Here is a 26,638-nt window from a genome sequence, read left to right as displayed (position 1 = left end):
TAAGTTGGACTGCCTGTTGTTTATAAGTTTGTTTTTTGAGCAGCTGGCTTGGCAAAGCTGAGGACCTAAGGTCGAGGATGAACCAGGATTCTCAGACAAGGCTTCTGGGAGGTCATCAGCACAGCAGGAGCATTCAACCTCTGAAGCAAAATCTGAGGTTGAATGGGACCTGAGCCTACATGAGCAACAGCACCTTAAACAGCAGGTGGAATCCTACTCCATAAGAAAAAATTACAGGAGTCAATAAAAGACTCCTCGGGAGTCAATGCCTCCTCACAAGTAAGGTCCTTCTCATGAGGAGAGCTCTCATTGACAACAGCTGGTGGAATTCAGCTTGAACCTGGGTGTGGCTTCAGCAGCTGCAGCTCAGTGCCAGGCTGGAAGAGCTACTGGAATAATGTTTTTCTACTAGCATTGTGCCTTGCACCTGACCTTTGTTGCCTAGAAGCAGAACTCAGGCTTCCCCTTGACTTGCCTGAGCCCTTCCTTGAATCTCTGCTTACCTGGACTGCTCATCATTTTGCTTCTTGCTTGAACCACTGTTTGCCTGAGAATGGACTTCATTCAGACTGGCCTTGGATATTGCTGCTGTCCATGGTAGCTCTGTTGTCTGGAAGTTCCCCAGCAACTTGGGACCCAACTAGGACAGGACACGAGTTTGTCTTCCTCTAAACACAGCACAATTTCCCACCAAAGTCTGAAACCCCCACAGTTTGAAAAGAAAAAGAAAAAAAGACTCCAGCTAAGCCTGTGCAGTTACCAAGCACACTTGAGCTCCAGGATTTAGAAATTTAGGACAGGTGAGGAAATTGTTGTTTTTCAGTCATTGTGAAGTCATCCCATGGGAACAGCACACTGTGCCACTAATGGGAGATAACCTGCGTTAATGAGAGGCTTAATGAGGCAGTTTGCTGAGAGGTCAGCAGATTTGTCCATGACAACAGTGGAAAGAAATGAGGAAATGTACAATCACCCCAGAGATGCTGGTAATATCACCAGAGAGGCTTGAGTCTGAGGCTGCAAGTTTGAAGAGTAGCCAAAAGCCAAATCTCTTAACAAAGAGATACCTTGTGGGTTTACAAGGCCACCTTTGAGTGCTTGCCTCTTAATCCTTGCCTCTTAATGAACCTTCTGTTAGTCAGAAGGATTTACTATTGATAATTCATGTACACTTTTGACATTGTTTCTCATAACAGGTTTTCTGCATGCCACATTCCCTGCCTGAGTGGGACCATAATCCTGTTAGTGATATCACTATCTGTTGCTATGGAAATGTACCTGGTGATACAAATTCAGCACAATAATGCCTTCTCTGCTTGATCAACAGTCAAGAAGACATATGCATATGTATTTGTGAGTGACTGTAACTGTTGTATTATGTCTTTCACCAGAGTCAAAAAAGGCGCTGTCTTTAAGTACTTGGAGTCCTGGGCATGCATTAGGGACTAAGTAACTATAAACTTAAAGGGTATTGAGAAACCTTTGCATGATAAATACATTTATTTGTCTAGAGTCCATGTAAGTGGAAATAGAAAATTGACTAAACAACATAAATGGTTAGGGCTGTGCATGGGTCCCAAGATTCATCATGTATCTATATTTCTGTTTTGGTCAGTTTTGGGGTTTGTTTGTTTTTTACAACTTTCTGCAATGTCTTCAATCTGTGTTTCTTTGAGTGGCAAACCATCAGGGAATATATGCAGTGAAGTTGATGTGGACCATGAAGTCACTTCTAGTTCTTAGATTCAGATGGCCCTATTCAGTAGGGCCTATTGTGGACAGTGTAGTGCTCTGGAATCCCAGAGTTCATGGTCCAAGGCTGTGGTACTGTATATCTGGACCAAGAAATGATCTGAAATGAAATTACATGCTTATATACACCAATATACCTCTTGAGAGTCCCATGGACTGCAAGAAGATCAAACCTATCCGTTCTTAAGGAAATCAGCCCTGAGTGCTCACTGGAAGGACAGATCATGAAGCTGGGGCTCCAGTACTTTGGCCACCTCATGAGAAGAGAAGACTCCCTGGAAAAGACCCTGATGTTGGTAAAGATTGAGGGCACAAGGAGAAGGGGACAACAGAGGACGAGATGGTTGGATAGTGTTCTCGAAGCTACCAGCATGAGTTTGACCAAACTGCTGGAGGCAGTGGAAGACAGAAGTGCCTGGCGTGCTCTGGTCCATGGGGTCACGAAGAGTTGGACACGACTAAACGACTAAACAACAACATATACCAATAGCGCATAGGCCGAAACCATTGAACTAGTGACAGATAGCACCTGTCTCAGATGATCTGCATGTAGTCTCCATATGTTTGATTACCTAGTCAGGCATTACAGAGTGAGCAGAAGGACATTCTGTTATAGTTGAAAACACATCAATATGCAAGTCTGCTTTCAGTCACAGAAATAAAGACAGGCAAGACTGAATGCAGCAGCTCTACTGTCTAGCCTAGGCTACAAGCAGGCATACATTCTCTGTGATCAGAGGATGGCAGAAGTTCGACTCCCTTATGTTACAACTTCACTGGAGCCTGATTGCTGGAATGCGGGTCACTAACTGATTTCTGAGTGGTAACATGTTTTCTTCCCCTGAATATACTGACGTTTTCCATTTCCTAAAGTAAAAAAAGTTGCATTTTGAAGGAGCAGAGCAATAATTCTGGTTACACTTCTTATTACAGCTTGTTGACTGAAGCTACGAAAGGGGGGGAGGGGAATGAAATTGGTACATGACAGGCAGCTATTCCCTTCCATAATGCATTTAGGTTCAGACTGCATTTTGAACTTTGATGTGAAGGCTTTGGAATTAAAAAGCCGCCCCTGGAGAAATGCAGAATGGTCTGCAAATATGACATATTCCTGTCATCCTCCCCTCTCCCCAAACTAAGCATTGCTAAGTTTAGCTGCAACACTCCCAACAGGAATTGCTCAGCAAAATCCCAGGGCACTACTTTGAACATTTCAGGGGATGTGCTGTCTTGCACTATCAAAGGCTCATCCTTGCTGAATATACCTTTGATCATAGCTGGGAGAAAGATTTGCAACCATGTGAAACTTGACTCATTTGGGGTTTCATTATACACTTTGACCATTTTCATTAAAGCCTTTGCTAAAGTTCGCAAAATATTTCAGTTGCACCTTTGATGGGTTTCTGGCACAGAGTTTTGCGAGAAATTCACAGATTTGCCAGGAAGCTAATGGGAAATGTTTCAGAGTTCTAGGCCCATCTGACTGCGCAAAACTCACCATATGCTATAGAGAAATTTAAGAATGCAGAAGTTATTTTGAAAGATCTCCCAAAAGAGAATAAGCCAATGGTCCATCCAGTCCAATTTTGTCAGCTGCAGTTCTTGGGCCTTTACCTGCTTTTGCTTCAAGGGAATGGAAGATGTAAATATTTTAATGCCTTAGAAGCAAGAAGCTGGTTAGGGATGCAGCAGGACCTTTGGACTGCAAGCAAGGAAGATGTGCTAAAGAAGGAAAAGGAGGTTTAAAGATGCTGAATTTACTCTTCGTGGTTGTTTTTGTTGTGGAGGTTGGGGTGATAAAAAAAAATCAGTCCTCTTTTGAGATGGGGAACATCCCCTCACTCACCCACTTAAGGATATTCTACCATTCTCAGGGGAGTTTATTTTCTTTCAACAAAGTAAGCTGCTCACGTAGATGTCAAACAAAGCTTTAAAAATAAAGAAAACTGTAGCACAGTAACATACTGTGTGAGAGAAACTAAAACAACATCATGAGGCAAGAATGGCAGTTGGCCTCTCTAACTGAATTTAACTGAACTCCCAAAGGGAGGGGCTGATTCCAGAGCACAACACAAACGCCCTGCCCACCAGGAGACAGACATTCTACTAACAAAAAAAAAAAAACAAAAAAATTTGCCCAGTAGCACCTTATAGACCAACTAAGTTTGTTCTGGTATAAGCTTTCTTAAGAAATGTGCATGCACACGCAAACTTATACCAGAACAAACTTAGCTAGTCTATAAGGTGCTACTGGACTATTTTTTATTTATTTATTATTTCAACTGTGTCAGACCAACACAGCTACCTACCTGAATCTACTAGTCAAATTAGGCCCCAGTGTTTTTCTTACAGTTTTCACAGCAGATGACACAGAGAAAATAATTGTGCCTGAAAACTGTAGAGCCAAGGCAAATGATGGTAGCAAGAGATGATGTTCTAGGCCTTATTGATAAATGAATTTATTTATTTTTTAATCCCTGGGCCAAGATGATAACCACCTGAGAGTTTTTAAAGAACACACGTATGAAATTACTGATCTTCTAATGAAGCTATGTAACTTATCCCACAGCAATTAAAGTTGCCAGCAGGGGTGCAAGAACTCACTGCATGGTGGTCCCAACATGTGGCCTGTTCCACTTCACAGTGGAGGTGAGAGGTGGGAAACAAGCTGTCCTAGGAATAATAGGATTGCAGCCGCAAATACCAGGTATACAAGCTCTGAGGAAATTGCTTTAATGCCGCTGATTTATTTCTCTTTTGATTGCTGTTTCTTTTACTCTGTTTTACAATCTTGTTGTAAGCGAGCTTGGAAATGTTTTATGTTGAATGGTCAAGATACAATTTAATAATAATATTTATGAATTAGCCTTAGAATTGGCCCAAAACTAATGATGTGTCATTAGCAAGCATGTGGATGAAACCCTAAAAAGCTGAAGTACAGCATTATTACTGATGGGCTAAAGAACATATTCAGGAAGATACTAGGGCATAAACTGGAAAGGTTATTGCTGAGTTACCTCATAAACGGTGTTGTCTGCCAAGCTTCCATTGTCTGGAATTGGGCAACTGTTTGTCAACACCTCTTCCACTGAGTAAATTAAAAAGAAACTGATTGGTCATTTCTCTTTGTACCTAGTTCCATTCATGAAAGAATTGTTTTGTTTCTTCCTCATCGCCACAACATGTTGTTCTGTATAAAAAAGAATCACTTCTCAAAAGCATATCCTTCTTAATCAATGTTCACCTAGTCTTACAAAGAAAGATGAGTAAATCTGACTGACCTCTTCCTTATGCTATTCATGTTATAAGAAAAGATGGAGTCAGAGCTTGCATTCCAACTGCTTTTATATGAGAAATATGAATAATTAAATTACTCATGTATAAACAAAGCAAACCCTCAGGCACTCCCTCAGACATCAGTGCTTCAAGCATTTCCCACACTTCTCAGTTTAAGTATTTAAACCTAAGCTAGAGGAATTTATTGAAGATGTTTTCAGATGCAATTGTGGCACCATTGAGGTCCATGGGTTTTTTTATTATTCCCATCCACTTTAGTGGGCACAAAATTGCACTTCTTGCTGCTTCCTGATTGAGCAACTGTTCACTAGGGAAGGACTTGACCATACATACCCTCAGTGAAGCACTCTGCTCTTTGTGAGAGCTAAATGAAGCTATAATTTCAGACTGACAATATGGCTTGGGAAAGCCCAGCATGAAGTAGGTATCTTTCATTAAACCAAGAAAGCATTTCCTAGGTGTGTGGGGAAAATATTGCGCCTGGGAAAGGGAAGTGGGAGTCAACAGACACTCAAGGAATAGTTTCGGAGAAAAGGCTTTTTATTTCTACCATCCATGAACTGGTAGAAGGAGCAAGTGTGATAGTTCACAAAAAGCATGCACGAGTTCACAATCATGTGCACAAGCATATATACCCCTTCCAGATCCCTCCCCTTTTCTCCTCCCTCAGGAGTCCTGCCCCATGTTGAGGTTCCTGAGCATGTACAGAAAGCTGTCTTGGGACTATTGGACGCTTGGCACCTTTCCCAGGAAAGGGGAGTGAGAGCCAAGGGGTCGAGGAGCCCTGGTGGTTCAGCATGTCCATAGAATCATAGAATCATAGAGTTGGAAGAGACCACAAGGGCCATCGAGTCCAACCCCCTGCCAAGCAGGAAACACCATCAGAGCACTCCTGACATATGGTTGTCAAGCCTTTGCTTAAAGACCTCCAAAGAAGGAGACTCCACCACACTCCTTGGCAGCAAATTCCACTGTCGAACAGCTCTTACTGTCAGGAAGTTCTTCCTAATGTTTAGGTGGAATCTTCTTTCTTGTAGTTTGGATCCATTGCTCCGTGTCCGCTTCTCTGGACAATGTCCAGAGATGTTGCAATCTGGTTAACAAAGCCAACTAGCATGAGAAACAATGGACTGTGTTCTTTTTAGTTACAGCAAGTGGAATGTTTCTGATGCTTAGCTGCTGAGAAAATGATTTTGAAAAGCTTTGAGAAGCTTTGAGCCTGCTTTTGGGGGGGGGGTGACTTCGGGCCTAGTGGGGTCACCTGTCTTCACCTTCCTTCAATCCCTCATGGAAATAAAGACAGTGGAGACAGAATTTAGTTTAAATGTTAATGAGCTAATTTTGGCCACAACTTTATTGAATACACAAATGTGACTGGTATTGACTTAGGCAATGGTATCAAAACTATAACTGGCTCCTGCCCCACCCTGCAGGAAGCCTGTAAGTGTAAACAACCCGCAGGGGGATCTCCGTCAGTGCATATTGACTGGTGCTCACCCCTGGGGTTCCCGGGGGTCCTGGCATGGCCCTAGCCCCTCTCTGCGCTATGGATGAGATCCAGAACCCCGAATTCCTTTAGCGGAATACCCTATTCATTGGAGGGGCAGGTGATGGCTGCACCTCCCCTCCCCACATTCCCCTAAACCAATGCCTAACCGCCAAACCTTACAAAGTTGTGGCGATTGCTAAGAGGTAGGCAAAAACCAAGTGGCCACAGCCAATCTGCCACATTGGGGAAAATTCCTACCCGGCCCCTGTTCCAAAACAGGCGACCAACCGAAGTCCAAAGCAAGGCCAAACACCACCTAATTAATGGGTGGGTGGGTGTTCGGCAGCGCGAAGCAAAAGGAGGTCCTTACGTCGTGCTGCCAACCCCCAACCTTTGCCACGATGCTGGTTGGCTAAAGGCCAGTGGCATAACTGTGGCACCACTGGCTTGGAGCAAGGCAAGCCCCACCCACAAGTCGGTTGGGGAAGAGTTTCGGGGGCCGAGCACAACATGGACCCTCTGTTAGGAGGATCCAACTTATGAAACATGGCAAAAACTTTTTTATACCATGGGGAAGTGCTTCTTTGTAGGCTACAACTTGGTACAAGATCTAGGAAATGTTTGGGCTCTGTACCAGTTGGCTCTGTACATGGAACCAGTGTCTAACTTGGAGCCTCCTGGCTTTCAGCTTCCTACCATACAACCTAAATTTCACTTCTAGAACTTCACAACTATATTTCCCCATGTCTTTGGTGCCAGCATGGACCACAACCACCAACTCCTCCCTGGCACCATCTACCAGGCTGTCTAGGTGATGGGCATCATCTGCAGCCTTTATACCAGACTGGCAAATCACCCTGTGGTCTGTACACCCATCACACACCCAACTCCCTATGTTCCTTATGATCAAATAACAAACTACCAGTATTTTAACACACCCCAGAGAAGTATACACAACATGGGAGGGGTGTTATCATCTCCCAAGGAATAGGTCCTTCTAAAGGACCATTTCCCTCATCCTCAAAGTGATGCCTTCTTTCCCCAAGATCCTCATTCTCTATGACAGTGGGGAGCTATGAACCTGGGAGTGGGACACAGCTCTAACGTCCCTGAAGGCTTTGTCCACCAACTTATCAGCTTTTCCAAGTTAGCCACCTTGGCTTCAAGGAAAGAAACTTGTGTCTAGACAGCCAGGAATTCACTGGCCAAGCACATACCTGGCCAAGCACACTGGCCAAGCACATTCTATCCAACAGGCAGGCAGTGCATCCCCACCCACCCTACTGAGTTGCATTATTATTAGGTTTTGTTTACGTCAAGGAATGCAAGGGTAACTAACATGCTTCCTAACTTGCTTGGCTGTTCAGCTTCAAACAATCTATAGTTTGGGGAAAGCGTTGTAGCTCAGAGGTAGAACACTGCATACAAATGATGGCATTCAACCCCCAGGTAGGACTGGAGACCCATATCTGATATGCTGAGAGTACTGGAAGTTGCTGGCCAAGAGGACCCTAGTTCCCATAGTGAGTCCAGCGCAGGAGATGCTATTTATGAGATTTCAGGGGCTCTGGATTCTAGTGGCTCCCAGCTGTCAGGTTCAGGCTTGCCATGAGGACTTGAGTCCAGTGCCTTCATCAGAAGGCATCCTCCCTCATCTGTCCAAGTCCTGGCTATTTTTCAAGGTCAAAGTCTTGAAAGCCTGTTTGTAGATGCAACCTAGCAGAAGCCCAGGTGGATATAGTTATGTGGCCCTCTGGCTAATGGGAAGAATATTGTCTAGAGACATGAATAATGAACATGGCCATGGTGAGGCTAAGCTACTTATGTACTATTGAAAGCTGGCATAGCAAGAACAAAAAATATATATCATTGGGTGGTGATGATGGAGAAAGAGGTACATAGCATTATGGCTTACTTAGTTTAGCATTTAACTGTAAAGTATTGATAGAATTCTGCATTTTGTTTTTTATTGTGACCTTGGCTCATCTCTCTATTAGCTTTCACACAAAATGAGGGAGCAACTCATATTTCATTCCCTTGTGTAGTAAAAGGAGCATGGCCTTGTTAAAAAATGTAAGATGGATGAGGTGTGCAAAAACAGAAAACAACTGCCAGTGGAAGTAATATTCAAATGCAAAGCTGCCTTTTTCTCTAAGTTTGGGAATGTTTCTCAAAGCAATCTACTATGGCAGTGAAAGAATTTCTCTTGCGACATTTATCTTCATTGCTCCACCCATTTTTGCCTCTGGCTCCATCCACCACTGGTATGTGACCCTTGAAAGTTTGCCCAAAAGAGAATGCAGCTCTTGGGCTGAAAAAAACGGTTCCCACCCCTGACACACATGAAACCCTTTTGCCTTAGTCTTAGCCTCCAACCCCATTGAATGGAAGCTAATGTAATCTACGCGAGCTGTTTCTGAGAGGCAGGCAGAGGGCAGGAAGAAAGGGGGAGCAGAGTGCAAAGGGTCTTGATTTATTTTTTTATTTTTTTAAAGTGCTTTGGCATCAAGACAAGCTTTCCTCTTGAGGCTAACAGCAGCTTTTGGGGTGAGGGAAGGGAATTTTAATTTGGACCGTGTCTTGTGTAGGCCACCTCCTTCCTGCAACCCCAATTCTCAGGTTGTTGTTTTTTAAGAATCAAAAAAAACCTTAAGTAATATATTTGATATCATATGTAATTTGGCTGACAGTTTCTGGTCAATAGTTGAATCAGTGGTGGTTCCAAGTTTCAGGAAGCCCAGAGCCGAGCATCCTTGTGGAGTTCCATGACAATGGCAGGCTTAACAGTTGGCAGCAGTGCTCACCCTGTATTTCTGGGCCTACAACATTTGCTCACCAGTGCAACCACTACTAATTTCCCTAGTAATTTCAGCATCTCAAAGACATACCGTGAATGCTGTGTTGTGGGAAAATTGACATGACACTAGCAAGTCTGCCTGCTAGGACCAGGAGCTCCAGGATCGGCGTTTCTGCCCAGTTTCTACCTGCCACCACCATGAAAGAGCTCAGGCATCAGTGGCATGGTGGCCTTGCTGCTGCACTGACAGGAGAGCAGCTAGACCTGTTGGTTCTATGTTAATTGCCCCACAGTTCAGTTCCTGCAGTGTATACATTGCATATAGTAAATTCAGCTGCCCAGACCTGATGCTTCTGTCAGCACCAGGCCCAAGAAAATTTGAAAATAAGGAAAGTAAAGTAGTCTCCAGAGGCTCAGTATCAGCCGCATGGAGCCCTAGCGCTCTCCGAGCTATGCCATGTGCTAGTGCCAGGCCTGAGCTGAAATGAAGATGTGATTTGTAAGGTAAGCCAGAGTTCCAATAAAAATGGAGATTGCATTAATTTCATATAATGGGACAATTGTCATTCCTGTGGAGAAAGTTCTGGGGGGATCTAAATTACCCCATTACACTTTTGTTCAAATTACTCATTCAAGTTCAAGATTTTTAATATATATATATATATATCTGGGAATGGATGTAAATTAAGCAGAAGCATTTTTAAAAAATAATAAAAAAGCAGCCAAACTACAGAAAAGAATTGAAATATTGAGGCACAGTCAACACGACACAAACCATGTTTTAAACAAAGGAAGATGCTTAAAAGCTATCACTCACAAATCATTATCGGGGAGGATTGGAGAATCATTGCCTACAATGAAAAAAAAATGTGAAAAACAGAAAAACAAATGCAAGATATTCAAAGCGATAATCTAGTGATGCATTGTATTAAGGACATTATTTGACTTGAAAATCAACTACATACACATTATCCAAATGAATTAATTGCCTTAACTCATCTGGGGAGCATTTTTTAACATCTGAGCCTTTGTCAGAATTGCTGGTAAATAATGCCATAATAGCACACTTAACTAGATTTTGTGTGTTACTGCAAGCTTGCATGTCATTCCCATATAATTAGACTTAGGAAGTAGGAGAAAGAAATAATAATCAAAAAATTATCCATAATAACAGGAAACAAACTCTGTGTGAGTTCCCAGTTGCTCTCATTCTCCTATAATTGGTATTGATGGAGGTGGGTAACTGCTTCAAGGCTCGCAAAAAAAATAATACTTACATGGTAGCCAGTACAAATCTGAATAATTTCCTCAATATTTCCCATCTGTTTTCTCTCAAAGGAATTTAAGCAAAAGATGTGGCTGGCTTTTCCACATAATCTGGCCAGATATAAAGTATGCCATAACTTAATTTCTAAAAAGTGAAATTAAATGCTGGTTTCTGTGCAGACCCAAAGGTTTTGCAATCTAAATGAGACAAGCCAAGCAGGGATGGGATGGAGATAGAAGTAGTACTTAGGGACTGGCTGGTGAATAGGGATCCAGAATGATGTAGTGGTTAGAGTGTTGGACCAGGACTTGGGAGGACAGGGTTCAAATCCCTGCTCAGCCATGAAACTCAATGGGGGACCTTGGGCCAGTCACAGTCTCTTCGCTTAGCCTATCTCAGAGTTGTTGTGGGAGGAGCAGCTCCGACTGCTTGTTTCTTGCTTCCCTCACCACCACCACCACCTCAGTGAAAAAGAAAAGTGCCAGCATAGCAGGGATGCAATTTCCCTTTGTTTGCTACGTGCCAAATGAAACAACGGATGAGGCAAGAGGGATGGAAGAGATGAGAGGCAGCCAGGAAACTGAGGTTTTGTCGGCAGAGCAAAATGATGTTCTGTATTAAGGAAGTCTCAGAGGTCACTAAGGTCTGAGAAGTGCAATTGAAAATTCTACACAAGTTGTATATCAACCCAGGCCCAAGGAAGACATTTGTCCAAAAGATGAGACCTCTGAGTGCTAAGCCAATAGTTGGAAAAAGGCAACTTGGGTCCTTTGGTGATGGTGAACCCATCAGCTGATTAATTTCTTTGGGGATGTGTTCTCATCTTTATGGTCAGATTGCCTCAAACCATTGTTCCTTTTGGCCCTGTGCAGCTTCCAGTAGAGGCCCCTCTAATTTATCTTCTGTTGCAAGGAAACGCTTCGGAAACATTTATTTCTAGCTGGTATGTTTATTTTTATTGACTGGATCAACGGCAATGCTGCCCGCCTTTGCTTTCATCCTCTACCTTTTCGCATCCTCTACTTCTGAGATGGTTGGCAATCTTCTCTTCCCCCTCCCTAAATATTTCTTGAAGCTTTGAACTAAAATGAAGCATTGGATTGTATAGTGCAGCCATTTTTGAGCATATTGGTTGTTAAAACAAAGACAACCTCTTTGTCTCACTTTGGTGGGATTTCATTGAATACATTAAAATTTACATTTCTCTCTTCCACAAGTCTCAAGGAATTTGGGATAAGTAGCATCTAACTGATTCTGGAAGGGAGAATACTTGATGTAAAGAGAGCCTTTTATTCTTAGTATTCATTGTTTCAGTGATGGGTTTATGCTAGTAATGTTTACCACACCTAGCATTCTCTCATTTCTTATGAAGGTACTCTCCATTTACCTGTCTGTATCTTATTGCAAATATCTGGATAAGTAGCTTTATCATTTATCCTTGTGAATGCAGCATCCAATGCCAGCCTTGGGTTGTGTTGGATTCTCTTGTAAGTGTTTCCTTCGTGAAGTTTTGTTTTGTTATTGGGGCTATATGGATAAAATTCAATAAAAAATACTTTCTCCCCCCAAATTGTAAAGAGTAGGATTCTGTTTTCTTGTTTCTTTTGTTTTTGTAAAGTGCATTACAGTTTATTGTTGCTGTTGTAAAAGATATTAGATATTGCAATGGATTATGCTATTATGCTATTTTTTATCATACTTTGAGTAGTTTTCCTTTCCCTTTCACGCTATTATATGATTGGTGAAGACCTTTGGCTAACCGGGTAAGCTTTGTGAACTGTGGTCAATCTTATCCAGTTGTTTTGTGGTGCAGAATGAAAAGGAAGCTCTAATATGGATGCCTGGATGTTGCCCTTCTTGGCTTAATATTACCAATGGGGTGGGGTGGCAGACAGTACATAGAACAACCCTTAAGAATCAGGATAAGCCTCTTAACATTGATTGAAAGCCTTGTGATTAGGCATAAAAGCAGCCTCTGCAGTCTCCTAGAGTTGAATTTGAAGAGATTATTATGAAATAATGAGGAGGAAGATGGGAATCAGGTGCCTTTTTGTACTGTGTGGGAGCTGCTTATTCATTAGCTAGTCCCGTGTAGTTGGGAGAACATTAAATGACCCAGTGACGTGGTGTGAGCAAATTGTGTGTGCTTTCCCACAGAATCCACCACATGTTATGAAGCTGGTTCGTTTAAATGTTCTTTTGGAGCTTTTTAATTGATACTCCACTCACATATGGTTGGAAGGATCTTCAAAGAACACCTTGGGTCCGGAGCTGAATCCAGATGTCTTATGTTGAAGTTCCAATACAAATTATATTCCTTTCTAGATATGCACAAGCATCTTTTGTTCAGCCCCCCAAAGGGCTGAGCTTTTGTAAATGCCCCTATTCAAACCCTTGTGATGTCCTCAGTCTCCTTCACTCTAGTCCTCTAAGCATTTGCAGAGCCTCCAAGTGTCCCTATTTAGAGAAGCCATCCTATTTTCTGATTTGATCCTGGAATGTCCCACTTTTCCTAAGGACATCCCTATTTTCATTGGAGAAATGTTGGAGGGAATGGAGTTATCTGAGCCGCAAGCTGTCTGAAGGCAGTCCTGTATAGGGAAGGGTTTTGTTTTGTTTTGTTTTTTACTGTTTACTGTTTTATTATGTTTTTATATATGTTGGTAGCTGCCCAGAGTGGCTCGGGCAACCCAGTAAGACGTGTGGGCTATAAATAGTAACATTATCGTTATGGAATGGGATGTCCCTATTTTCATCGGAGAAGCGTTGGCCACCATTAATGCCTCCTTTGGATTCAGCTTCTGACTGAGGTTGCCTCAGATAATCCTGTTAAAAGATACAGGATAAATATACTTGTGTTTGAAGCAAGTTTTCTCTTGGCTCGTGCCCTTGGCCAGAGCCTAATCTGTGTTGGGACACTGCTGGTAAGACTGTTTATTACAACTGTATGTAACGCGGGTGGCGCTGTGGGTTAAACCACAGAGCCTAGGGCTTGCTGATCAGAAGGTTGGCTGTTTGAATCCCCATGACGGGGTGAGCTCCCGTTGCTTGGTCCCTGCTCCTGCCAACCTAGCAGTTCGAAAGCACGTCAAAGTGCAAATAGATCAATAGGTACCGCTCTGGCGGGAAGGTAAACGGCATTTCCATGCAATGCTCTGGTTCGCCAGAAGCGGCTTAGTCATGCTGCCACATGACCCAGAAGCTGTACACCGACTCCCTCGGCCAATAAAGTGAGATGAACGCCGCAACCCGAGTCATTGGCGGCTGGACCTAATGGTCAGGGGTTCCTTTACCTTTACCTTTTATGTAACCCATAAGCTGTGGAACTGCATTATACTGTCACTAAAGGGACTGTCCCTACCTAGAACTGTCTGTTGTTTTTCTGTTCTATTGGCACACTCCACCGGCATGTTGAATGGGCACTCTGCACATGCCCCAACAGATATTACACACACACACACACACACACACACACACTGCAAGACTAGGCCTGAGAAGTACCTTAGCGTGAGGCATACTCACTATCTGTGTATGCCTACTCCTCAGAGTCCTCTTCAGTCAACAAAGCAAGAAGAGGTGCAGTTTCCATGTAACAAGGCCAGTCATTCAGGCAGCAAATGCTGGAGCGCATAACCTCTCCCACCCCACCCCATCTGATCCGCCATTTCTCCTGAGAACCTCTAACGACTGCTGCCACCAGGTGTGGTGGATTATGTGATTCCATCACCAGCATTGAGTAGCCCTCCAGGAGAGCTATTCTGAGCAGTGATAGGTGACATCTGACTGGAAGGAGCATTTTTTTGGTAACATCCGTAGCCTGTTGTGACAATATTGCAAGCCACTTCATGGATATAAAATTGTTCAGATTTCCACAGCGTTAGAAGCCACTGGTAGGGATCAGTGTGGAGGAGGTGTTCAGAGCACTGTCTTTTCCTGTTGTATTTGATGACTGTCAGTGGTTTTGGCCTGCTAATGTGGAAAAGCTGCTTGAAAGGTCAATCACTTATCTTCTTGACTCTTGCCCATTACGGCTCATAAGAGGATTGTCTGAGTGGCTCCAAGAAGTGGTGAATGCCTCATTGCAGGAGGAGGGGGTACCATCAACCCTTGTAAGAGATAATGATGATGCACCCCTTCCTCAAGAGAACCTCCCTGGACCTGGATGGGTTTAATAACTATTGCCCAGTTGGTAATAGTGGAGGAACTCTAGAGGATAAGTTAACCTCTTCAGATCATATGGTTCTGCCATCCAGGTCATCTAGAATACATATTGGCCAAAGCAGTTTTCTGGAAGAATACCTTGTCTTTACTGTAGAACTGGGAGCTTTGGAAGTGTACTGAAAAGATTTGCTTTTTCGGGCTGCCAATCTGCCATGAACCTCTTGTCAGTGGCTTGTGTTTTAAAATGAAAATGTCATCTTGACAGATTAATTGAGCTGTATTCTCTATGTGTAAGGAAATTTAAGAAGAAAACAGTTACTCTTAGCCTTGAAGAGATCTTCCAATAGGTATTTCCCCCTGCATCTCAAATTCAAAAGGATTACATTTCTTTGTGCATGAAATGTAACATTTTAATGTAAAGGAATGCTTCCAAGGCTGAGAGGAGTCATATCTAGGACTCTTTTGGAGAGAAAGGGACATGTATATTTGTCAGTTTTAGTAACAATACCTAGAACTAGAGCTCACAAAATATCTCCCAACCAACACGACAAAAAAATGAGATCTGGTGTAATTTAGTTTCAATTAGTGCACTGAAGCTTCTTCAAGAATGGATGATATATACTTTTGACGTTACTCTCAGACTATTAAGCACAGTACTGGGAAATTATTATGTAAATGAGAATTATCTTATTGGCTTTAGTGTCATTCTTTCTCCTTTTTCCTTCCAGGTAATTGGTGGGGTTGATGTGGGAACCAAACAAATGAAGGCAGGGTGAGTAATGTAATGTCGGTGGTATGTGCTTCCTTAGACTGAGCTGGCTAAAATATTTGTGCATGTCACTTTAATTGAATCCCCTCTTAATTGGTTTAAATTGTATTCTGGGTGTTGTTCTATTTTTACTGCAGAGCCTCAAGCTCTGATAAAGCACGTGCTTGCAGAATATATCATAAATGCATATTTAGAAAGTAGGTCTTGACCACACACATAGTCTTTTTCTCCTGAATTCTCTCTCACACACACACATGCATACGCATACACCGTCCCCTGATGCAAAATATATGAGAGGAACATTTCCTAGAATTGGAAATGGATAATGAAACACAAGCCATCTTCAAAGCAGTACAATTAGGTTAAAGTAAGCATGTGAGAAGGGATGCGGGTGGTGCTTTAGGTTAAACCACAGAGCCTAGGACTAGCCAATCTGAAGGTCAGCGGTTCAAATCCCCGTGACGGGGTGAGCTCCCGTTGCTCAATCCCTGCTCCTGCCAACCTAGCAGTTCGAAAGCACATCAAAGTGCAAGTAGATAAATAGGTACCACTCCGGCAGGAAGGTAAACAGCATTTCTGTGCGCTGCTCTGGTTCACCAGAAGTGGCTTAGTCATACTGGCCACATGACCCGGAAGCTGTACGCCGGCTCCCTTGGCCAATAAAGCAAGATGAGCACCGCAACCCCAGAGTCAGTCACGACTTGACCTAATGGTCAGGGGTCCCTTTACCTTTATGCATGTCAGAAGGGACAATGGGAATGAATGTGCCAGCTCTGTCCCCCTCCATGACTGCCTGTAGCAGAGAGCCTTTTGTGTTTTCCCGTGCATTTTTGAGTAGTTGTGGGCTGTAGCTCAATGGCAGAGTATCTGCTTTGAAAGCAATATGTACCAGGTTTAACCCTTGGCCTCTCCAGTAGGGATGGAAAGATCTGTCAATTTTGGTTCTCTCGGGTTCTAATTTTTCTAAGGTTTAATCCAGTTCTCCACATTTCTACAGCAAATTTGCATTAAAAAGAAATCCTAATGAAAATTCAGCAGCATTCTAGTGTGAATTTCTCCTAATAAAACAGCAGATAGCAGAGAAGCATATTCAGGTGTTACACACTGTATCCTTAAATATTAATACAAAACAATGGTATAAATAGAAACAAGCACACTTGTGAGTCTAATAAGCAAGAAGGAATAATTCATAACCAGCTGGAGCAAGAAGTGTTTCCCAAACTGAAGGAAATGCTAAATGAAACAGTTATAGTTAAAAAGCCAAATATGTGTGCGGAACCAGCATGCACATGTGTTTTGATTAGCTCCCAAATGGGCACGTAACAATTTTTAAATGGCTCCTCTTTTGAAAAAGCTGTAGTGCAGGCAACTCCCCACTTACACAGAGGCTACTTTCTGGGAGCTTGTGCACATAAATAAAATTACATAAAGTGGGGAGCACTCTCTAAACACCCTTTATACACCCACCCTGCCACTCTCTCTTCAATCCATCCCAAAAATACTGTATCCACAACAAGAATTGAAGCTCTGGGGCCGCCAGGGGGCTGGAGGATGCATGGGGAAATAGCTGCTGCTGCTGTGGTATCCCACATGTCAGCTGTTAGGTGGGGAGGCTGAGCAGCCTAAACAAAGCCCTGCTGTGCCTCCAGTCTCTTCAGGGTTTCCTCCGCCCTCATTGACATGCTTTTGGGGTCCAGCGAAGGGTCTGATCACTCTCCAACTCTCTCCCACCATTTCCAGGTTTGAAGTGAATTGTTTAATTATTTCCTGGTGCTGTGCATATACACAGTTGCATATGAGTAGAACACACATAAGTGTGTGGGGGGCACCTGTTTTTTTCATAACACTTTTAATGGCTCCTATTTTTTAAATCTTGTATTTTTTTTATGTATGCCTTACCTTTATTCATAAAGGGAGGGCAGCTCCTGGCTTCGGGGTGGTTTGGATAAGCTGCTCTCACTATGTCCTGTTACCAGTGCCTGCCCTTGCCAGGGGTAGCTTGTGCCCATTGAGACTGGTTTGGCACTAGAGCTGAGACAATTTATTATTGTGTTTTTTAAAATATATATATATAGGATGCTTTTCAAATTGAATGTTTGCCAAAGTGGTTTATAAGTTAGGTTGTATCAATAATGGGAAGGCGTGTACATACATAGTTAGTTCCTGGGTCAATGGGAAGTATTTGAAAAGGGAGTTTCTTTTAGAGGTGAGTTGGAGGAGGAAGGCATTGTGAGCCAATGTGGAAGCCAAGGAGTATGCAGTTTGTGTTTGAGTTTACCTGAAGTGCTTAGAGTCTGTTTCTAAGAAAGGCAGCCCTGTTGGGCAGCTACACAAAAGGTTAGCATCACCAGAACCATTTGGGCAGATACTTCCCTGACAAAGCAAGGCTTTGTGTGGAATAAGCCACAGACAGCAAAATGGGTGTTTTAATTTTAAAAACACGTATGTAGAAAAAGGGAACAAATGGTGGTGGAAAGTGAATTTTCTTTCATCTCTATAAATGGTGTCACACGCACGCACGCACACGCACAGACAGAGGCCTGTTCTGAAAGTTACTTCTTCAGAGTCCACCTGTTCCCTAGGTCCTTCCATAATGGTGGTTTTAAAGAAAAAGAGACAATTAGTATGGCCATGCGGCCTACTTTAAGAAGACAGTTCTCTATGTGAAGGACTATCCAGTTTCTAGATAAGGGAGAAAAGGAGAGGCCGTGAAATTGTCCATCAAGAGTTAGCACTTGGACAACAGATTAGATGGTCATCTCCAAATACACCACTTTCAGGCAGTCTAAGGTTTCTAGTTCTCCTAATTCACATGGTCCATTTGACACCCCTTATGTTTTCATATTTCTTCCTGAATGTGATCCTGCCCTCTCTTCTTTCAAATCCTCCCTCCAAATCCACCATCTGTGAAGGTTTTAGCCTAATGGTTACTGCAAAATGAAACCTAGGTAATTCAGGTACCATATACTGCTGCCTTCCAAAGCTTGCAAGGAAGAGTACACTATAAGTTCTTTACTTGGTTTCCAGAAATTGAAACTCCAAATCCTCCAATACTGAGAAATTCTCAGTTTTCCGAAGCCAAGTACTAAGTGCATTTGAAAAAGGCTTGCCGGTTCTAGAGATATCTCAAGTAATTATAAAATCATCAGAAGCGTAGAATAAAGTCTTATACGCTTAGGTGCTGCTGAGCGGAGCGATTCCAGGTTTTCATTTAATATGCAACACCCTGCCTCCTCCGTCAAGCCCAATTTCAGGTGTAACAGGTCTATTTGCTCACTCTTCCAGAGCAAGCCGACTTCATACACTGGATACAGAAGGAATACTCTTTCCCCTTGAGCAGTTTTATGCACTTTGTGGCTATTTGAAAGGACTTAGCTATATGCTTGCTACATGTTATTTTGAAGCTGCTGGAAGATCAAGGATGTTATGTGAATCCAGAGAGAAAATTAGATTCTGAGTTCTAGGCATCTGCTTTGTACAATAATTCAGAGCAGCCTCGTGTGCTTTGCATTTTCTTAAAAAATAAACCATTAATGTCTCATTCTTTTAAAAAAAAGAAAGAAAAGAAATCCACAGACTATTATGCAATTAAGTATTCATAAACATTATTGATTTCACTGGGACATAAGTGTGCACAATAGTGTTCTTGAGAGCAGCAAATGTATTTGGCAGTCAACTTTCCAAAAGAATAAGAGGAAAAGGTGGGTTCATTATTTTACTCTTGGTGACTGAGCCACCATGCGGCCCAGAAGGCAACAAGAAAAGGGGAACCAGATCTTCAGTAGAGGCACTGCAGCCGTTCCTACCCGGAACAAATTGACAATGAAGAAGGACTGGATCCTCTCACTAAACTTCCCAGATCATGCCACCTTAATCTTTGGAAGCCCCCTGTGACTTTCTCTGCCTTCTGAAGTTAGGCAGGTGGTGACAAGAGAGAGGACCTTTTCGTGGTCCTGTCTGGATAGGACTTGGGTCCAGTATACCTGAAGGAGCATCTCCACCCCCATCGTTCTGCCCGGACACTGAGGTCCAGTGCCGAGGGCCTTCTGGGAGTTCCCTCGCTGCGAGAAGCCAAGTTACAGGGAACCAGGCAGAGGGCCTTCTCGGTAGTGGCACCCGCCCTGTGGAACGCCCTCCCACCAGATGTCAAAGAGAAGAACAACTACCAGACTCTTAGAAGACATCTGAAGGCAGCCCTGTTGAGGGAAGCTTTTAATACCATTGTATTTTAATATTTTGTTGGAAGCCACCCAGAGTGGCTGGGGAAACCCAGCCAGATGGGTGGAGTATAAACATCATTATCATTATCATTATCATTATCATTATTATTATGTCAGAATATGACTTTCAGGGTCCCATTCAACAAAATGAGCAGAAGTGCCTCTAAAGATAGCAGCCCTTCAAACCATAACAGAGGGTGCTAAAGCACACTGATCTTGAAGTGCAGCTGCTATGGCCAGGGCTGGTGCCATCCTCCAAACATACACTCAAGCCTAGCCCTGCTTGTGGTGGTCCCCATATGCTTTCTCTGCTACTGCTGCTTTGACTGTGGTGGCAGTGCCACCACTTAACACCCTCTATCAGGCCCCCAGACATACTTTATGTTAGGATATTTCCGTTCCACCTTAAAAAGGGGACAGGCTGTTGTGAGTCACAGCCTACGTATTTCCTGCTCACAGGAGGTTTATGTTTTGTCTTTGCTTTCGTTTCTCTCTGTGTGTCTGAACACACAAGCAGGCAGTCATGTTTTCTTTGTTCTGACCAACGCTGAATAAAGTTATAAATAATGCTCTCCTGAGTGCGTCTTTTGCTGTGCGAACTCTGCTGATAAGAGCGTGCACCAGCTCTGGAATGTGGCAAGCTATTTCTGGAAGCTCGTGTCACTAATTGACTGATACTGTATCTACGGGAGATCGATGAATCGTCCGGAATTGATGTGGGGTCATGATGGCCTTTGTCTCCCTGGCAGCATCCCAACACTTTAGTGGTGGGCAAGGAGTTTTTTAATACAGTGGTACCTTGGGTTAAGTACTTAATTTGTTCCGGAGGTCCGTTCTTAACCTGAAACTGTTCTTAACCTGAAGCACCACTTTAGCTAATGGGGCCTCCTGCTGCTGCTGCGCCGCCGGAGCACTATTTCTGTTCTCATCCTGAAGCAAAGTTCTTAACCCGAGGTACTATTTCTGGGTTAGCGGAGTCTGTAACCTGAAGCGTAACCTGAAGCGTATGTAACCCGAGGTACCACTGTATTTTAGAATCATAGAATCATAGAATCATAGAATCATAGAGTTGGAAGAGACCACAAGGGCCATCGAGTCCAACCCCCTGCCAAGCAGGAAACACCATCAGAGCACTCCTGACATATGGTTGTCAAGCCTCTGCTTAAAGACCTCCAAAGAAGGAGACTCCACCACACTCCTTGGCAGCAAATTCCACTGACGAACAGCTCTTACTGTCAGGAAGTTCTTCCTAATGTTTAGGTGGAATCTTCTTTCTTGTAGTTTGCATCCATTGCTCCGTGTCCGCTTCTCTGGAGCAGCAGAAAACAACCTTTCTCCCTCCTCTATGTGACATCCTTTTATATATTTTGAATGAGAACATTTTGAATGAGAACTAAGCTCGATTTCCATCAAACAAGATGAATTTTAACAGGGAGAAATGTAAAGTATTGCACTTGGGCAAAAAAAATGAGAGGCACAAATACAAGATGGGTGACACCTGGCTTGAGAGCAGTACATGTGAAAAGGATCTAGGAGTCTTGGTTGACCACAAACTTGACATGAGCCAACAGTGTGACGCAGCAGCTAAAAAAGCCAATGCAATTCTGGGCTGCATCAATAGGAGTATAGCATCTAGATCAAGGGAAGTTATAGTGCCACTGTATTCTGCTCTGGTCAGACCTCACCTGGAGTACTGTGTCCAGTTCTGGGCACCACAGTTCAAGAAGGACACTGACAAACGGGAACGTGTCCAGAGGAGGGCAACCAAAATGGTCAAAGGCCTGGAAACGATGCCTTATGAGGAACGGCTAAGGGAGCTGGGCATGTTTAGCCTGGAGAAGAGGAGGTTAAGGGGGGATATGATAGCCATGTTCAAATATATAAAAGGATGTCACAAAGAGGAGGGAGAAAGGTTGTTTTCTGCTGCTCCAGAGAAGCGGACACGGAGCAATGGATCCAAACTACAAGAAAGAAGATTCCACCTAAACATTAGGAAGAACTTCCTGACAGTAAGAGCTGTTCGACAGTGGAATTTGCTGCCAAGGAGTGTGGTGGAGTCTCCTTCTTTGGAGGTCTTTAAGCGGAGGCTTGACAACCATATGTCAGGAGTGCTCTGATGGTGTTTCCTGCTTGGAAGGGGGTTGGACTCGATGGCCCTTGTGGTCTCTTCCAACTCTATGATTCTATGATTCTGTGATTCTATGATCCATCTCTGGTGACACTTTCTGCAGCTGCACTGTTCTTTCACACATTCAAGTCACCACTTCATGACTGACGTGCATGAAATTATTAACTTGCTCTCATCTTTATTGAAGTGCTAACACTGAGAACTTCTTTTCCTCTCCATCTGAAACCGCAATAGCTAGTGATTGAGATAACAGACAACTGTTTTATTAATTTTCTCTCCAAGGCTTTATGAAGACTAGAAAAGTGTGTATCATTCATATACACACAGAGAGACACACGCCTACATCTGTGTGTGTGTTGAGCAAAGTAGAAAGTCCTGCAGGGTCATGGATAATTAGGGTTTTCATTATACTGGCAAGAAGCTGGCAATTTTTATATCTTACTCTTTTATGGTATAATATAAGCTAATATACTCTTAATAAAAGAGAGCTCAGAGGAAGGCCATGTCCTATCCATTTGAACTGCAAGTAATAATATTCATTTCCAATGCAGACAAAAATGAGGAGCCAAACAATTTATCTTTTCCTTCCTTTTCTTTCCCTCCTCCTCTCGACAGTGATTTGTTGAATCGCGAAGATGCCATTATTCTGCGCATTGCTCTTTCTATTGTTGTTGCTACCGCTTTTATTTTACACTTTATTATCATGGTGCTTTTTGGGGATGAAAATATTCCAACTTCAATAAATTACCCGAGGTGTTTCTTATTTTCTCACCGTTCCCTTGTAGATTGGCTACTTGTGTTTCTGCAAAAATTCAAAGCTCCGCCGCAATATGTCTTTCATTAGGAAGAGGTTGTGTGGGTGTCGTTCTAATAGTCGTACAACTTTGCCGCACCTCTGCGGTGGAAAACGTTGTGCATTTGGTGTGGGGGCAGGGAGCCAGAAGACGTTGCTGCCAGTATCTCTGGGGGAGCCACTCAGCAAATCTGGCAGGCTCTGGGGAGCAATGGGTGCACCCAACTCCAGCAGCCCACGTCTGCCCCGCACTGCTGCAAAATGACCCACTCACATTCCCACAGTTAATAGCATTTTGCAGAGGACTAGTGCTGTTCACAGGGACGTGGGTGGCGCTGTGGGTTAAACCACAGAGCCTAGGACTTGCTGATCAGAAGGTTGGCGGTTCGAATCCCCACAACGGGGTGAGCTCCCATTGCTCGGTCTCTGCTCCTGCCAATCTAGCAGTTCAAAAGCATGTCAAAGTGCAAGTAGATAAATAGGTTTCACTCTGGCGGGAAGGTAAATAGCGTTTCCATGCGCTGCTCTGGTTCACCAGAAGTGGCTTAGTCATGCTGGCCGCATGAGCTGGATGCCGGCTCCCTCGGCCAATAAAGCGAGATGAGCGCTGCAACCCCAGAGTCGGCCACGACTGGACCTAATGGTCAGGGGTCCTTTTACCTTTACCTAGTGCTGTTCACTGTTCCTCACGGCCAGAAAAGGAATTTTATCCACCATCAAATTGGCCTGGGTTTTCTTGCAGGGGGAGGTTGCCATCCTCACATCAAGCTATTGGTTCCCAATCCATCATTGTCAGGTGCTGTTGCAGTTGCTCAAGAGTAACCAGGCAGGACTCCGACCTGTCTTTTACAGGCTTTATTTTGGTGCAAACTATTTAGAGTGAAGAGCGTCATAAGTTCATGTCTGGCTCAATCGCTAGCAGAATCCGGGAGTGGTCTGTTTTTGTACCTCCCCCAACATAAAAGTTTCATCACCCCCAGCCTTTTCTGCCCCTCCTTGCGCCTCAAACTACTGCGCATGGTGGGCGTTGGCAGGGGCATGCTTCCCTCCTGTCCGGCTTGCTCAGGTGCAGTGTTAAGGCTCTTTCTAGCATCCTCTGATTCTTGCACCTCTTCTCCACTGGAGGTGGAGCTTTCCTCCTCACCGTAAGAGGAACTGCTTCGCAAGATTTTTGGAGGCTCCCTGTAACACAACTGCCCCTCTTCCTCTTGCCTCTGAGCCAATGGCAGTTCCCTGACAGTCATGCTCTCAGTTGTCACAACTTGGCAGGGGAGGGCATTGAGTAGAATCCATAGATTGTGATAATCTAGGGGCTGATGTGGAAAACCTTGGCCCTAGATAAGGGGTGGAGGTGGGGAAGGCCAGATCGCATGCTCCCAAGTTGCCAAGTGCCTCACCACTCCAGTTCAAACTGAGGTACAAATATGTCCTCCCATGCTGCTATGCGTACAGGCAGGTAGCAAAGAGCATCTAATCAGCAGACAGTCTAGTGGACAGAAGCTTGCTCTGGGTCACACCAAACCCCAGCATAATCAATAAAGTTGCTGCCATTTTTCACCCGCTTGCTGTGTCTTGTTGTTCATGGCTCCCCTGTGCCTGTCATGCAATCCCCATTGTAGCACGCTGCCTCTGACCCCCTTGCTCACCAGGGCAAAAACTGAGAGGACAGCAGTTTTAGACATTTCTTCCCAAGCATGCTCACGAGCCCCATTTGACAACATAGGCTGGCGTGTGGGAAAGGGGAAACTGTTTTGCTTTGGCAGCTTGAGATCTTAATTGCCACACACATGGTTAGAGGAAGTTACTTCCATTTACCTGGGAGGAAAGGGGAGGCAGGATTAGAAACTGCTTACTCATTAGAAAAAATGTCACTGTTCTAACCCCCTCCCCCACGGTTTTTCCGTCTAATGTTCTTCTGGTTGAGCAAGCAAGTTCGTAAAGTCAGTTTTAATTAAAGTGCGTAAATCTGGCTGCAGCTGTGCACCTAATGAGGGGGCTAAAGGGTCACTGACAAATGTTTGCATAAGCTCTCGCCCTTCTTTCCCCGAGAAAGTGGTGCTCATCTCCAATCCTTCCCACAGTTAATGGATGCTGCTCTTTTCAGCACCTAGCCGCCTTTTGTTGTTGATTTGCTTGTTTGTATGAAAGCTCATTAAGAAACAAAAATTAAAGTATGGGCAGGGAGGGTTATTCTCAATTTGCAATGAACACAAGCACTAAAACACCCCTTACAAGTGGTGCAGATGGAAAGTGTTAAGACTCAGCCACACTTAGCTTCCCCTCGCCCCATGCTTTCTAGGTGCAGGTCATAGAATTCTAGAGTTAGAAGAGACCTATAGGGTGATCTAGCCCAACCCTCTGCAATGCAGGAATAGGCAGCTGTCCCTTACAGGGATCAAACTGACAACCTTGGTATTATCAGCACCATGCTCTAACCCATGGGTAGGCAAACTAAGGTCCGGGGCCAGATCCGGCCCAATCACCTTCTAAATCTGGCCTGCAGATGGTCTGGGAATCAGCATGTTTTTATATGAGTAGAATGTGTGCTTTTATTTAAAATGCATCTCTGGGTTATTTGTGGGGCATAGGAATTTGTTCATTTCCTCCCCCAAAAAATATAGTCCAGCCCCCCACAAGGTCTGAGGGACAGTGGACCGGCCCCCTGCTGAAAAAGTTTGCTGGTCCCTGCTCTAACCTACTGAGCTATCCAGGTCCTTTCTAAAGCTCCATGTCCGAACTCTTTCCCCCCACCCACTGCTTTCCCTAGGAAAACCTTCTCTTTAATGCTGAATTGGAACTCAAGTCCCATCAATTCAAGTTGGTTGACTGGGCAGATGGGAGTTGCAAACTGATTAGCTGGAATCTACTAGGTTGGAGTGGGCTGCTGAAGTATGTATGGTCAAAACATGATATGGATGCACAAGTAGGGAGATTGTGGTATCTCTGGGTAAACCTCCATTACATGGGTGATTTATAGTTGGTCAGTTTCATGTAGATAACAGAAAAATCAGAAATCATGGAAAGATAGGCACCTATCAATTTGAACTGTTGCCTTTATATATATTCATTGATAGGACCACCTTCCTCATACACTATCTGTGTTTATGTGCTTCTTTCCCTTTCTCTATCTTTTTTGGGGGAAGGGAAGTAGAATGTGTGTGTGTGGAGTTTCCCTAGTGCTTTCTCTAAACTGTTACAGCATATTCCAGTATTGTACTTTCTCTAAGATGCTACAGCATATTCCAGTATTGTACCCCAATGTAAAAGTTCAATAAACTTTTAATAATGACAAGAAGATTTAGGATTGGTTGACAAGTGTGGGGTCCTGTTTGTTTGCAATACAGACAACTACGTACACCACTGGGTATAGATTTGTTGTGCAGACTTAGCAATAGCACCTGCAGTGGATTGAAAGTGTGTACGTCTTCTGGGAGATCCCAGCCAACCACTGGGAAATGGGAATCAGTCCTAAATGATGGCTTTGTAAATCACCCCCTTATGCCATAAGCCAAGGTCATCTTCTTCTTCGCTGTGTCCCGTGACATTTTTCTGTTCCCTTTTTATTAGAAAAGCCACTTCTGTTGGGCAATCATTTTTAGTCACTCCCTGGAGTGATTTTGCTGTTCAGGAAGTACAAATAACTGTAATGTGTACTTGAGTTGGGGGGAAAAAGAAAATTTTCCCTTTGAGTTTGTTTTATTTTTATTTTCGTGGCAGATTTGCTGCTGTGTAATGTTTGGGAATGAATTCCTTGGCTTTGACATTGTTTTCTTCATTGTTATTCTTTCTGTACCTATAGAGAAGAAAATAAAAAATTCATTAAAAAGGAAGGAAGGAGAAAGGATTGTGCGGCCATCGTGCCTCTGTTATGTGGCAGAAGAATATAGACAAAGGAAGGAGAGACTGAAGTCACAAATAGTTTTTGGCTTAAAAAAACAACACTTTTAAAAATGTTGTGTTTTGAT

At 43.5% G+C, this 26,638-nt stretch overlaps 2 long non-coding RNA genes across 5 annotated transcripts in view; one reads left to right on the top strand and one right to left on the bottom strand.

Annotated features, from left to right (window-relative positions):
- LOC310679225 overlaps positions 1–4,012 on the bottom strand; it is a 22,129-nt gene extending 18,117 nt beyond the window's left edge. The window contains exons 1-2 of one of the 4 annotated variants that reach the window (XR_014512152.1): positions 3,599–4,012; positions 504–2,619 (exon numbers count right to left, since the gene is read on the bottom strand). This is a non-coding gene — a long non-coding RNA (uncharacterized lncRNA). The remainder of the gene's footprint in view (positions 1–503; positions 2,620–3,598) is intronic. The other 3 variants (XR_014512153.1, XR_014512154.1, XR_014512155.1) reach the window with 3 other exon arrangements.
- Positions 2,510–26,638, top strand: LOC310679233. The gene is made up of 4 exons (XR_014512168.1): positions 2,510–2,575; positions 4,322–4,459; positions 15,492–15,535; positions 26,473–26,638. It is a non-coding gene; the product is annotated as an uncharacterized lncRNA (long non-coding RNA).

The sequence above is a fragment of the Podarcis tiliguerta genome, assembly GCF_965153285.1.
Source record: "Podarcis tiliguerta genome assembly, chromosome: 6".
Lineage (NCBI taxonomy): Eukaryota > Metazoa > Chordata > Lepidosauria > Squamata > Lacertidae > Podarcis > Podarcis tiliguerta.
This window is presented reverse-complemented; position numbering and strand designations above follow the sequence as displayed.